Below are 13,815 nucleotides of genomic sequence, written 5' to 3' on the forward strand. Positions count from 1 at the left end.
CTTGGAGCGTCTTTTGCATTTAGTTTTCACTTTTCTTTTATGCACCATGCTGGTATGAGATAGTCCTTGGTTGATTTATAGAATTCTCTTTGCATTTCACTTATATCTTTTGAGTATGGCTTTATAGAATGCTTCATGTGCTTCACTTCTATCATTTGAAGTTTGGATTGCCTGTTTCTCTTCACATAGAAACCCGCCATTTGTAGAATGCTCTTTTGCTTTACTTATATTTGTTAGAGCGTGGGCATATCTTTTGTAGAAAGAATGAAACTCTCTTGCTTCACTTATATCTATTTAGAGAGATGACAGGAACTGGTCATTCACATGGTTAGTCATAAAATCCTACATAAAAACTTGTAGATCACTGAATATGATATGTTTGATTCCTTGCAATAGTTTTGCGATATAAAGATGGTGATATTAGAGTCATGCTAGTGGGTAGTTGTGGATTAGTAGAAATACTTGTGTTGAGGTTTGTGATTCCCGTAGCATGCACGTATGGTGAACCGTTATGTGATGAAGTCGGAGCATGATTTATTTATTGATTGTCTTCCTTATGAGTGGCGGTCGGGGACGAGCGATGGTCTTTTCCTATCAATCTATCCCCCTAGGAGCTTGCGCGTAGTACTTTGTTTCGATAACTAATAGATTTTTGCAATAAGTATGTGAGTTCTTTATGACTAATGTTGAGTCCATGGATTATACGCACTCTCACCCTTCCACCATTGCTAGCCTCTCTAGTACCGCGCGACTTTCGCCGGTACCATAAACTCACCATATACCTTCCTCAAAACAGCCACCATACCTACCTATCATGGCATTTCCATAGCCATTCCGAGATATATTGCCATGCAACTTCCATCATCATCATATACATGACTTGAGCATTTATTGTCATATTGCTTTGCATGATCGTAAGACAGCTAGCATGGTATTTTCATGGCTTGTCCGTTTTTTTATGTCAGTGCTACGCTAGATCATTGCACATCCCGGTACACCGCTGGAGGCATTCATATAGAGTCATATCTTTGTTTTAGTATCGAGTTGTGATATTGAGTTGTAAGTAAATAAAAGTGTGATGATCATCATTATTAGAGCATTGCCCCAGTGAGGAAAGGATGATGGAGACTATGATTCCCCCACAAGTCGGGATGAGACTCCGAACGAAAAAAAAGAGAAAGGCCAAAAAAAGAAAAAAAAGAAAAAAAACAAAACAAAAAAAGAGAGAAAAAGAGAGAAGGGGCAATGTTACTATCCTTTTACCACACTTGTGCTTCAGAGCAGCACCATGTTCTTCATATAGAGAGTCTGTTGAGTTATCACTTTCATATACTAGTGGGAATTTTCATTATAGAACTTGTCTTGTATATTCCGATGATGGGCTTCCTCAAATGCCCGAGGTCTTCATGAGCAAGCAAGTTGGATGCACACCCACTTAGTTTCAGTTTGAGCTTTCATACACTTATAGCTCTTAGTGCATCTGTTGCATGGCAATCCCTACTCACTCACATTGATATCTATTGATGGGCATCTCCATAGCCCGTTGATATGCCTAGTTGATGTGAGACTATCTTCTCCTTTTTGTCTTCTCCACAACCACCATTCTATTCCACCTATAGTGCTATGTCCATGGCTCACGCTCATGTATTGCGTGAAAGTTGAAAAGTTCTGAGAACGTCAAAATTATGAAACAATTGCTTGGCTTCTCATCGGGGTTGTGCATGATTTGAATATTTTGTGTGGTGAAGATGGAGCATAGCCAGACTATATGATTTTGTAGGGATAACTTTCTTTGGCCATGTTATTTTGAAAAGACATGATTGCTTTATTAGTAGGCTTGAAGTATTAATACTTTTATGTCAAATGATAGACTATTGCTTTGAATCACTCATGTCTTAATATTCATGCCATGATTAGATACATGATCAAGATTATGCTAGGTAGCATTCCACATCAAAAATTATCTTTTTTATCATTTACCTACTCGAGGACGAGCAGGGATTAAGCTTGGGGAAGCTGATACGTCTCCGTATCTATAATTCTTGATTGTTCCATGCCAATATTCTACAACTTTCATATATTTTTGGCAACTTTTTATACTATTTTTGGGGACTAACATATTGATCCAATGCCCAGTGCCAGTTCCTGTTTGTTGCATGTTTTTGTTTCGCAGAAAATCCATATCAAACGGAGTCCAAACGGGATAAAAACGAAAGGAGATTATTTTTGGAATATTCGGAGAATATGGGAAGGAAAATCCACGCGAGACGGTGCCTGAGGGAGGCACGAGGCAGGGGGCACGCCCCACCCCCTGGGCGCGCCCCTGACCCTCGTGGGCTCCCTGTAAGGTGGTTGATACCCTTCTTCGGCCGCAAGAAAGCTAATTTTTAGGAAAAAAATCACGGCGAAGATTTCAGTCCAATCGGAGTTACGTATCTCCGTATATATACGAAACGGTGAAAGGGCGGCAGGGGAGAACGCAGAAACAGAGAGAGACAGAGAGATAGATCCAATCTCGGAGGGACTCTGGCCCCTCCCATGCCATGGAGACCAAGGACCAGAGGGGAAACCCTTCTCCCATCTAGGGAGGAGGTCAAGGAAGAAGAAGAAGAAGGGGGTCCCTCTCCCCCTCTCTTCCGGTGGCGCCGGAACACCGCCGGGGCCATCATCATCACCGCAATCTTCACCAAAAACTTCACCGCCATCATCACCAACTCTTCCCCCCTCTATGCAGCGGTGTAACCTCTCTCTTACCCGCTGTAATCTCTACTTAAACATGGTGCTGAACGCTATATATTATTTCCCAATGATGTATGGCTATCCTATGATGTTTGAGTAGATCCGTTTTGTCCTATGGGTTATTTGATGATCAAGATTGGTTTGAGTTGCATGTTTTATTATTGGTGCTGTCCTATGGTGCTCTCCGTGTCACGCAAGCGTGAGGGATCCCCGCTGTGGGTTTTGCAATGTGTTCATGATTTGCTTATGGTGGGTGGCGTGAGTGACAGAAGCACATACCCGAGTAAGTAGGTTGTTTGCTTATGGGATAAAGAGGACTTGATGCTTTAATGCTATGGTTGGGTTTTACCTTAATGATCTTTAGTAGTTGCGGATGCTTGCTAGAGTTCCAATCATAAGTGCATATGATCCAAGTAGAGAAAGTATGTTAGCTTATGCCTCTCCCTCATATAAAATTGCAATAGTGATTACCGGTCTAGTTATCGATTGCCTAGGGACAAATAACTTTCTCGTGACAAAAAGGTCTTTACTAAAACTAATTTAGTTGTGTCTTTATCTAAACAGCCCCTAGTTTTTATTTACGCTCTCTTTATTATCTTGCAAACCTATCCAAAAACACCTACAAAGTACTTCTAGTTTCATACTCGTTCTAGGTAAAGCAAACGTCAAGCGTGCGTAAAGTTGTATCGGTGGTCGATAGAACATGAGGGAATATTTGTTCTACCTTTACCTCCTCGTTGGGTTCGACACTCTTACTTATGGAAAGAGGCTACAATTGATCCCCTATACTTGTGGGTTATCACATCACATGAGGCTTTGTAAGCACCACTTGACTTGTTGTGAAGCTCTTCCTTATCCTTAAGTGACATCTCATGAGCAACAATTCTTCCAATGACTTCCGTTGGCTTGAGATCTTTGTAGTTGGGCATCATTTGGATCAATGTGCACACGGTATCATATTTTCCATCCAAGGCTCTTAGGATCTTCTTGATGATGAATCTATCGGTCATCTCTTCACTTCCTATGTCGGCAATCTCATTTGTGATGACAACAAGCCTAGAGTACATTTCAGCGACACCTTCACCATCCTTCATTTTGAAATTGTCAAGTTGACTTTGAAGCACATCCAATTTGGAGTCCTTGAAGGAGTCGGTACCTTCGTGCATATCAATCAACGTATCCCAAATTTCCTTTGCATTCTCAAGACGGCTGATTTTGTTGAATTCCTCGGGGCACAATCCGTTGAAGAGAATATCACAAGCTTGAGCATTGTATTGCAGCATCTTCAACTCTTCCGCGGTAGCTTGACGGTTCGGTTCTCTTCCATCAAAGAATTCACCTTGCAAGCCAATGCACACAATAGCCCAAACGGCGGGGTTATGTCCAAGAATATGCATTTTCATCTTATGCTTCCAACTAGCAAAATTAGTACCATCAAAGTAAGGACCTCTACGGTGGTAATTTCCCTCGTTAGATGCCATACTCTCGTAGGTTGTGAAACCAAGGCTATGATCACCACAAGCTATGGAAATCAAAGCAAATGGAGACCAAAGCTCTGATACCACTTGTAGGATCGAAAGTATGTCTAGAGGGGGGGTGATTAGACTACTTGACCAAATAAAATCTAGCCTTTTCCCAATTTTAACTCTTAGCAGATTTTAGCAACTTAGCACAAGTCAAGCAATCAACCTACACATGCAATTCTAAGAGTATAGCAGCGGAATGTAAAACAATTGCATATGACGGTAAAGGGAGGAGTTTGGAGGGAGCAAACACAATGTAGACACGAAGATTTTTTATCCGTGGTTCCGATAGGTGGTGCTATCGTACATCCATGTTGATGGAGACTTCAACCCACGAAGGCACTACTAGGAAAAGGGCTATAGCTAATATGGACATTAATGGCGCACCATGTATGTGGTGCGCCACTGCTATATAGCAGCGGCGCACCAGATACAGGTGCGCCATTAGTGTCCTCATTACTAATGGCGCACCACACACAGTGCGCCACTACTAACAATTGTTTTATTTTATTTTTCCAAAACTAATAATGGCGCACCAAGGCATAGTGCACCATTACTAGTTTTAACTAGTAATGGCGCACCAAAACTAGTAATGGCGCACCACACACCCTATGCGCCACTACTAACTATTTTTTTTACTTTTTTTTAAAACAAGTAATGGCGCACCAGGGTATAGTGCGCCATTACTAGTTCAAACTAGTAATGGCGCACCACAACCACGGTGCGCCACTACTAACAATTTTTTTTATTTTTTTTGCAAAACTTGTAATGGCGCACCATGTAACAGGTGCGCCATTAGTAACCAGGGTTACTAATGGCGCATTGGTAGGTGGTGCGCCATTGGTAGCTTTGACCAAATGCACCCCCCCATGGACCGCCTTTTCAGTTTTAAAAAAATAAAAGAAAATGATGGAAATGTCAAAAAATATAAGAAAATAAGTTTCCCACGTGATATGTGGTCTAGTTGTTGGGAAAATTTACAAATATGAATTTCGACTTTATTTGAAAATATCTCTGGAATTTAGTAAAATATGGGCATAACTTTTGCATACGAACTCGGATGAAAAAGTTTTTTTATATGAAAAATCATCTACTTGAAAAGTTACATGTGAATTCAACCGGGGGGGACCCCGTTGAACATTTTCAAAATCCCCAAAAACCTAACAGAATGAAAGATACGGGGCTTTTAAGATCTAGAGCGGGAAAATGGAAAATAATTCAAACTTACTAGTGGCAGACCATTTGCTAGGTGCGCCACTAGTAACAGAAAAAAATATTTGGTTTTGAATTTTTTTTGGAAATGTTTTTAAAAATATGATACATAATATGACCGGTTTGAAATATTTTTCAAAATTTCATCACACTCATGAACATGAAAAAAGTCCTAGATATCAACAAGGTTTAATAGGATTGATATGATAGATATATCAGCAAGTGCCTGTTAAGTGAGGTGGTGCTGGGGTTGGATAGAACTGTGAAGTTAAGCATGCTCGGGCTGGAGTAGTGTGAGGATGGGTGACCTTCCGGGAAGTTTGACCACTTAGTGCGATTTGACTTGAGAGCATATTGACCCGAGATTAAGAAAAAAAGAAGAAGAAAAAGTATTTGTTACTAGTGGCGTGATAATAGTGGCACACCTGTAGTGCGCCATTAATGGCAAAAACAGGTGCGTCACTAATTAGCCTTTTCCTAGTAGTGAGGGTAACGGTTGCGCGTGTCCACGGAGGGCTCCACCCACGAAGGGTCCACAAAGAAGCAACCTTGTTTATCCCACCATGGCCTTCGCCCACCAAGGACTTGCCTCACTAGGGTAGATCTTCACGAAGTAGGCGATCTCTTTGCCCGTACAAACTCCTTGGTTCAACTCCACAATCTTGACGGAGGATCCCAAGTGACACCTAACCAATCTAGGACACACCACTCTCCAAGAGGTAATAGATGGTGTGTTGACGATGAACTCCTTGCTCTTGTGCTTCAAATGATAGTCTCCCCAACACTCAACTCTCTCTCATAGGATAGGATTTGGTGGAAAGATAATTTGAGTGGAAAGCAACTTGGGGAAGGCTAGAGATCAAGATTTATGTGGTTGGAATGGAATATCTTGACCTCAACACAAGTGTAGGTGGTTCTCTCTGAGAAAATGTATGTTGGAAGTGTAGGCATGTTCTGATAGCACTCTCCACGAATGAAGAGTGGGTGGAGGGGTATTTATAGCCTCCACACAAAATCTAACCGTTACACACAATTTACCAAACTCGGTGGGACCGATTCAGAGAACTCGGCTGGACCGATTTGGTTCATAATGTGACCGTTAGGATTTTCGGTGGGACCAACATGTCAACTCGGTGGGACCAATGTCATTAGGGTTAGGGCATAACGTAATCTCGGTGAGACGATTACAGAAACTCGGTGGGACCGATTTGGTAATAAGCTAACCAGAGAGTTGGTCAGGCAAACTCGGTGGGACCGATTCGCTCATCTCGGTAGGACCGAAACGTTACAAAAGGGAAACAAAGAGTTTGCATTGCAATCTCGGTGGGACCGGTCGCTCATCTCGGTTAGGCCGAAACGTTATGAAGGGAAACAGAGAGATTACAATCCCATCTCGGTGAGACCGAGAACACTAGGGTTTGTGGAAGTGGCTATGTCAAGAGAACTCCGTGGCGCCAGATAGATCAAATCGGTGGGGCCGAGTTTGACTTTTGGTTTGGGACATATTTGGATATGAGAAAGTAGTTGAGGGTTTTGGAGCATATCACTAAGCATTTTGAGCAAGAAGCTCATTAAGCAACACCTCACCCCCTCTTAATAGTATTGGCTTTCCTATGGACTCAATGTGATCTTGGATCACTAAAAATAGAAAATGCAGAGTCTTGAGCTTTGAGCTTGAGCCAATCCTTTTTGTCCTTAGTATTTTGAGGGGTCCACTTTCTTTACCCATGCCATGCCAAACATTGAGCTTTCCTGAAATATTTATCTTTAAATAGCATTAGCTCAATGAGCTATATGTTGTTAGGAATTACCAAAACCACCCAGGGATAGTTGCACTTTCAGGGAGTTAACGGTTTGCCCACATATATATAGGGCGTCGGTACTCTTATGTGTTGTTGGCACAACAAGCGGGGGGATCGATTGCGCTGCCTGTTCTCCCTGCTGGGGAACGGTTTTCTTCCATTTTTTGCCAGCTGCTTGGCTCGAGCTCGACTCCTTCTGTACTCGTGCTCGATGTGCCTTCCTGATTTGGCGCTCATAGTCTGAGTCAACAGGCTTAGGAGCTGGTGGTCTAGCCATACGAATAAAGTGGTCAATCTTTTCCTCGGGCACTTTCTCCCTTGGCGGCGGTGCCGGTTTCGGTCCAAAATGGGCGTCCACTTGGGCCTTCAGTATGGCTGCGTTTTGCTCCTCGGTCATGTCGTAAGGCCTCTGAGAAAGAGGAGCGAGGATTGGACCATATTTATATCGCTTGCCTCCGCCTGTACCTCCTGTACTACCTCAACTCGTACTGCTATGCACCATAGTTGCGGCGGCTCTCTTCCCTGATTGCTGAGGTGGCGTAGACAGCTGACGTGGCAGAGTTGGAGCAGGAGGAGTGGCCTGACGCTGTGCCGGACTTGAAGCAGGAGGAGTGGCCTCACGCGGTGTCGGACATGAAGCAGGAGGAGTGGTCTCACGCTATGCCGGACTTGAAGCAGGAGGAGTGGCCTCATGCGGTGTCTGACTTGAAGTAGGAGGCGTGGCCTCACGCTGTGCTGAACTTGAAGCAGGAGGAGTGGCCTGCTGCTGTGCCGGACTTGGAGGAGGAGGAGTGGCCTCAAATCGAGGAGGAGTCAGATGACGACGCGGTGTCGGTGGCCTTCGAAATATGATGCAATCCTTTCTGCATAGGATGATACGATGTATGGCCTCTTCCAGTGTGTGCTCCTCGTCACCTCCAGGAATGTCAAGCTCTAGCACCGAATATTGGTCCACCACCTCATCAACCACGACACGAGCATAGCTGGCTGGAATCGGGTTGCAATGGAAGGTTGCTTCGGGGGGATTTGTATAAGCAACGGCGTCCGCCACCTTCATGGATATGTTCTTCATTTTGAAGTGTAGCTCACAGTTAGTGTTCTCCATGATGTCATCCACAGGGTATCTATCCAGCAGTGCGTCGCCCGGGGCGGAACCAACGCTGCTTGTCGGCATGGATGTGACGGTGCTATCCAATGTTGGATCATCCGCTAGCTGCTGCCGCTGCTGAGACCCCCTTTCCTGGCTAAGTGAGTCGATCTGCTGCTGCTGCCGCTGGTAGTTGAGTGCCAAGTCTGCGTGCGCTGATTCTAGGCCTTGAAGGCGTTCTGCTTCCTGCTTCCTCTGCTCCTCCTCCAGCTTCCTCTTCTTCTCCTCCTCCATCTTCCTTCTTGCACGGCTCCTGTAGTCGTCGTTCCAGTCCGAAAAGCCCTCATACCAGGGAATAACGCCCTTGCCTTGTGTTCTTCCCGGGTGTTCAGGATTTCCCAGGGCGCGCGTAAGCTCGTCGTTCTCTCTGTTGGGCGTGAACACCCCCGTTCGAGCATCTTCTATTGCTTGAAGTAACTTCTCTTCGGCTCCTTTTAGACTTGCCTTCTTCAAAACCAGGACTGTCTTCAGGTCCAACGCCCCCCATGCGCATATAACCGAGTTCTGCACCTGGGGGGCCAACTCCTAGTAACTGGAGTGACCCCTACATCCACCATCTCTTGCTCAGACTTATCCCACTTAGGCATTGCCACCGCGTAGCCACCTGGCCCCAGCCTATGGAACTCCGTCTTTTTTGCGGCATTAGCCTTGTTTTTTCTCGACCGTTCCTTAGATAATTCTGATTCGTTGAATTTCACGAAAGCTGGCCAGTGTTCTCTTTGCTTCTCCAGTGTTCCCTTGAATTCTGGAGTCTTCCTTTCTCATTCGACGTAGTTGGCCCATACAGTTTTCTTGTGGGTGTTGAATGCAATTGCCATCTTCCTAAGAGCAGCGTCCTTGACTTTCTGCATATCTGCATCAGTGAAATGATCTGGTAGGGTGAAATGTTCCATGAGAGATTCCCAAAGCGTTTTTTTGCTCTGTCGTCGACCTAAGTAACATCTGGACGTTTCTTTGCTGGCTCTTTCCATTCTTGAATGGAGATCGGGAGTTGATCCTTCAGAAGAACTCCACACTGACGAACAAACTTGTTCGCAATGCTCTTAGGTGCTAGTGGTTCGCCATTAGCTTTGATGGCATCGATGTTGTACTTTACGCCCTCCTTCAACTTTTTGCCCGGGCCTCGCACTGTCCTGCTGCCTGTAGAAGCATATTTGCTCGATCCGGAGGGCTGAAAGAAGAAAGATCAATTCGTTAATATATCTTCAAATAAAAATACATATGATGATCACCAGATGCCTGCTTATATAAATATACCTCGCCGCTCTTTGTTATTTCAAGATCAACATTGTCTGCGTCATCATAATCATAATCATAGTTCATGACTTCATCTATTCGGTCGTCGAGATCGAATATCTTATCATCACCTTCCCCGGTATTGTTCAGATATTGGGAGCCGTCATCTTCTTCATTCAGATCATCTGGCCTGCGAGGGCTGCGTATGATCTCGAACCGGGTCTCTTCTCCCTCTCTGCCAGTATTGTCCGCCATAGCTTTTATTTAACTAATCCAGAAGAAATATAAAACAATTTAGTATTCAAATTACAATGCATGGATGCAATCAATAAGGAAAAACTGAATCATAGTACATAATATGCATCGTCTCGAATAATATATAATCTCGAATACATCGTCTCGAATAATATATAATCTCGAATACAACGTCTCTAATAATATATATAATCTCGAATACATTGTCTCAAATATTATATATCGAATACATCACTAGCTAGCTAGCTAATAAAGATCGAATACTACAGAGGAATCTAGGCCACTCGCGGTTCCTGAGGCGCGGGCGGTGGACACCCAAAGAGAAGGAACCATCACAGGATCATATCTCCGATCATCTGCCCAAAGAACCTGCCAGGTATTGGAGAACCTGACGTCCATAGCAGCCATGTAGCGACGGACGTGCTCGTCCTCCTCCCTGACACGGCGACGCACCACCTCCGGCGGAGCCGGCTCCCTCTGCGCCGAATGTGGCCCACGTGAACGCCACCAAAGGAGATTAGGGTCGACGATGGGACCCGGGGCCGGGTTCCTCACCAAGCGGCGCGCCCCTGAAGGTAGCACCTCCCAGTGCCAGCCCAGCGGAGCCCAGTCCCGGACATGGGTCCTCTGAAGCAGGACGTCGTCGCGAACGGGTCGACGGCGAGGATGCGAGCCGGGCATCGCCGAGAACAAATACTATATGCCCGCAAAAAGTAACATTTTTTAAATGATTGGATTGTGATAACTAAAATTCTATATGCAAATTCTAAATTTTTCTATAACTAAAATTATAAGAAACTAAAAAAACATCGATCATCGTCTAACAATTTGACATTAATCTAATTCATCTAGCTAGAACTAACATTTCTAAAATTTCTAACATTTCTATATAACTAACATTTCTATAACATTTCTAATATTTCTATAACTAAAAAACAGAAAAATTCTAACATTTTTATAACTAAAAAACATAAAAAATACTAACAATTTTACAACTAGTTAACAATGTGTGTATGTGTGTGTGTGGACATGGCGGCCGGCGCAGGAGCTCACCCGCCGGCGACGGGGACGGCGACGGGCGGCAATGACGGGGACGGGGACGGAGCGGGGACGATGGGACGACGGGGATGGGCCAGCGACGACGACGGGGACGGCCGGTGTAACAGATGAGTTTTCGTCCGAAACCCTGATACTTCGAAAGAGATTGTCTAGTTTGTACACGAAGTGCATCCAGTTTTTACCGTGACCCTCTCTACTTGTTTGCACATGCTATGCGGGTGAAATGATGATACCATGCCAAGTTTCAAATTTTTCAGAGTTCATTTGTAGTGCTTTTCAATTTCAGGGCCATTTAGCTCAAAACAAATCAGTAAATGCATTAAAAATAGCAAATTATGTCAGAAAGGGTTGAAAGTTGATGATGTGGCTTTGAATGGCGCCTGCTGAACGCAAAAATAGTCCGGAGTTGTAATAAGTTATTAAAATTTTGAATTGCCGGTGTAACAGATGAGTTTTGGTGTGAAACCCTGATACTTTGAAAGAGATTGTCTAGTTTGTACACGAAGTGCATCCAGTTTTTGTCATGACTCTCTTTACTTTTTTGCACATGCTATGCGGGTGAAATGATGATACCATGCCAAGTTTCAACCTTTTCAGAGTTCATTTGTAGTGCTTTTCAATTTCAAGGTCATTTAACTCAAAACAAATCAGTAAATATTTAAGGTGGTAAAAATCCTGTTAGCCGAGCGAGATGGGACTAAAAAACAGCTGCAACTATAAACCTCTAGTACCGGTTTGTGATAGGAACCGGTACTAAAGGCGCTGGTGCGGCCCCAGACGGATCACGGTGTGCCACATCCTTTTTAGTACCGGTTTGTGGAACGAACCGGTACTAAAGGTTTGCTACGAACCGGTACTAATTAGCTCCGCCCTCCTAGCCGTTCGAACCGGCACTAATGGACACATTAGTGCCGGTTTTGTTACAAACCGGTACTAATATGCTTCACATTAGGCTGTTTTTCTACCAGTGTCTTCTTCTTCCTCCCCGTACATGTTAAGCCCCTCAAAACAATCTTCTAAGCTCCGTTCAGCACCATAATAGCCCCATTCTTCGTCTTCCTCCTCCGCCAGATTAGCACCACTACTGCTGCCATCCTCCTTGCCCAAACCCCCATCCGGCATTGCCGAGTTTCCTAACCTTCAGCTACCATGGTCAACCCCTCACGTGCCCTGCTCCTCCTAGACATTCCTAGGGATGAGCCATGCAGCAGCTTCACTGGGCACGATCTGGATAGAACAACCGAGCCCCCTTGATGGACCACGGGAATATTGGAGGAATACGTGGACTCGAGCGAGAATCGCTGCAGTATTTTTATTCTTTTGTTGTTGAGGGAATGAATCGCAACCCTAGCTCCCCGCAAAAAAAAAGAAAAAAGAATCGCAACCCTAGCGAAAGCCTAAGAGATCTGCAGCTGCTCAGTCTCAGTCGCGTGTTCCAACCCAAACTCGCTACTTTTCTTTTCTTTAGAGGCCCAGCTTAGCTGGTGGGCCGAGGACGAGGTGGCCCAGCGAGCGTTTAGGTGCTGGTGGGCCGGGAACGAGCACCGCGCTCAGTTCGCCGTCGGTTATTTAGTACCACATCGCGAGCGTGGGAGCCAATTTCGCTGCTTAAATGCGGTGGTACTGACCCGGTTGTCATCAACGATGCGGCCATGAATCAGTTAACGTATATGTTCGGTCTTTTTGTTTTTTTTTCTCTCGCTTTCCAATTGAGCAGACCTTTATCTTTATCTTTATCTAATAATAAAAGGGTGATCGCTTTTTACCACCGTAATTTCGTCCGCTGTTATGTTATACTAGCAAACATGCCCGTGCGTTGCAACGGAAGACAAAAAACGTTACACGCAAGCCAAATAAGTATGACTCAATACCCCAAATTATGAGCGTCCTCTATTTTCACACGGTGGCTCACCATGTTTCCACTTATCTTTCTTCCCACCCTCGTTGATGATGTACGCGATGTTCATGTGATCGCAATGCATTCGACGTGGTAAATCCCAAGGCAATGAGCTTGCCACTGCATGGCACACTTGTCATTGTGCCGCGCAAGAGAATGTTTAAAACTTAAAAAACAAATTTCATGGACCACAAACGACTCCTAGCGCCTAGACATAAAAATACTTTCCAAAAACTACCCAAATCCTAGACATGAAAGACTTTTGAATCGACGAACATGTTTTCTAATCGGCAAACATTTGTTTTAAAATTTTGGGCATTTTTTAAATGCACGAACATTAATTTTGTTCAGACGAACATTTTTTTAAGTGCATGAATAGTTTTCGAATTCAAGAACATTTGTTTTGTTCAGATGAACAATTTTTGAAATGCATGCGTTTTTGAATTCATGAACAGTTTTTGAGTTAGCAAACCTTTTTTGTATCAATGAACTTTTTTTATAAATGGGGATTTTTTTTTGAAAAATTGTGATTTTTTTATAATTTGCGAACAGTTTTGAAAATCACCAAAAAAAATAAAAACTGCGGAAAATTTATGATTTCTCGCACATTTTTTGAATTCATAAACATTCTATGATTTCTTGAATATTTTTGTCAAAACTCGAACCTTTTGTAATTGAAAATCTCAAATTAATTTAAGGAAGGAAAAATAAAAACAGAAATATGAAAAGAAAAGAAAAAACGAAATGAAAATAATATAAGGGCGTCACGCCCCACGGGCCGGCCCATGAACACGTATGTGGGAGGGAGCAGGTGCATGTGAAAAAGGTAGAGGAAAATAGGACGACCCTAGGGATTGAACCGGGTGTGCGCGATGGAACAGAGAGGCTTCAGCCACTAAGCTGCTAGCGCGTCTGTCACCTATGTGGGGTATTATGTTTGTAAAC

The sequence above is a fragment of the Aegilops tauschii genome, chromosome 7 (genome assembly GCF_002575655.3).
Source record: "Aegilops tauschii subsp. strangulata cultivar AL8/78 chromosome 7, Aet v6.0, whole genome shotgun sequence".
NCBI lineage: Eukaryota > Viridiplantae > Streptophyta > Magnoliopsida > Poales > Poaceae > Aegilops > Aegilops tauschii.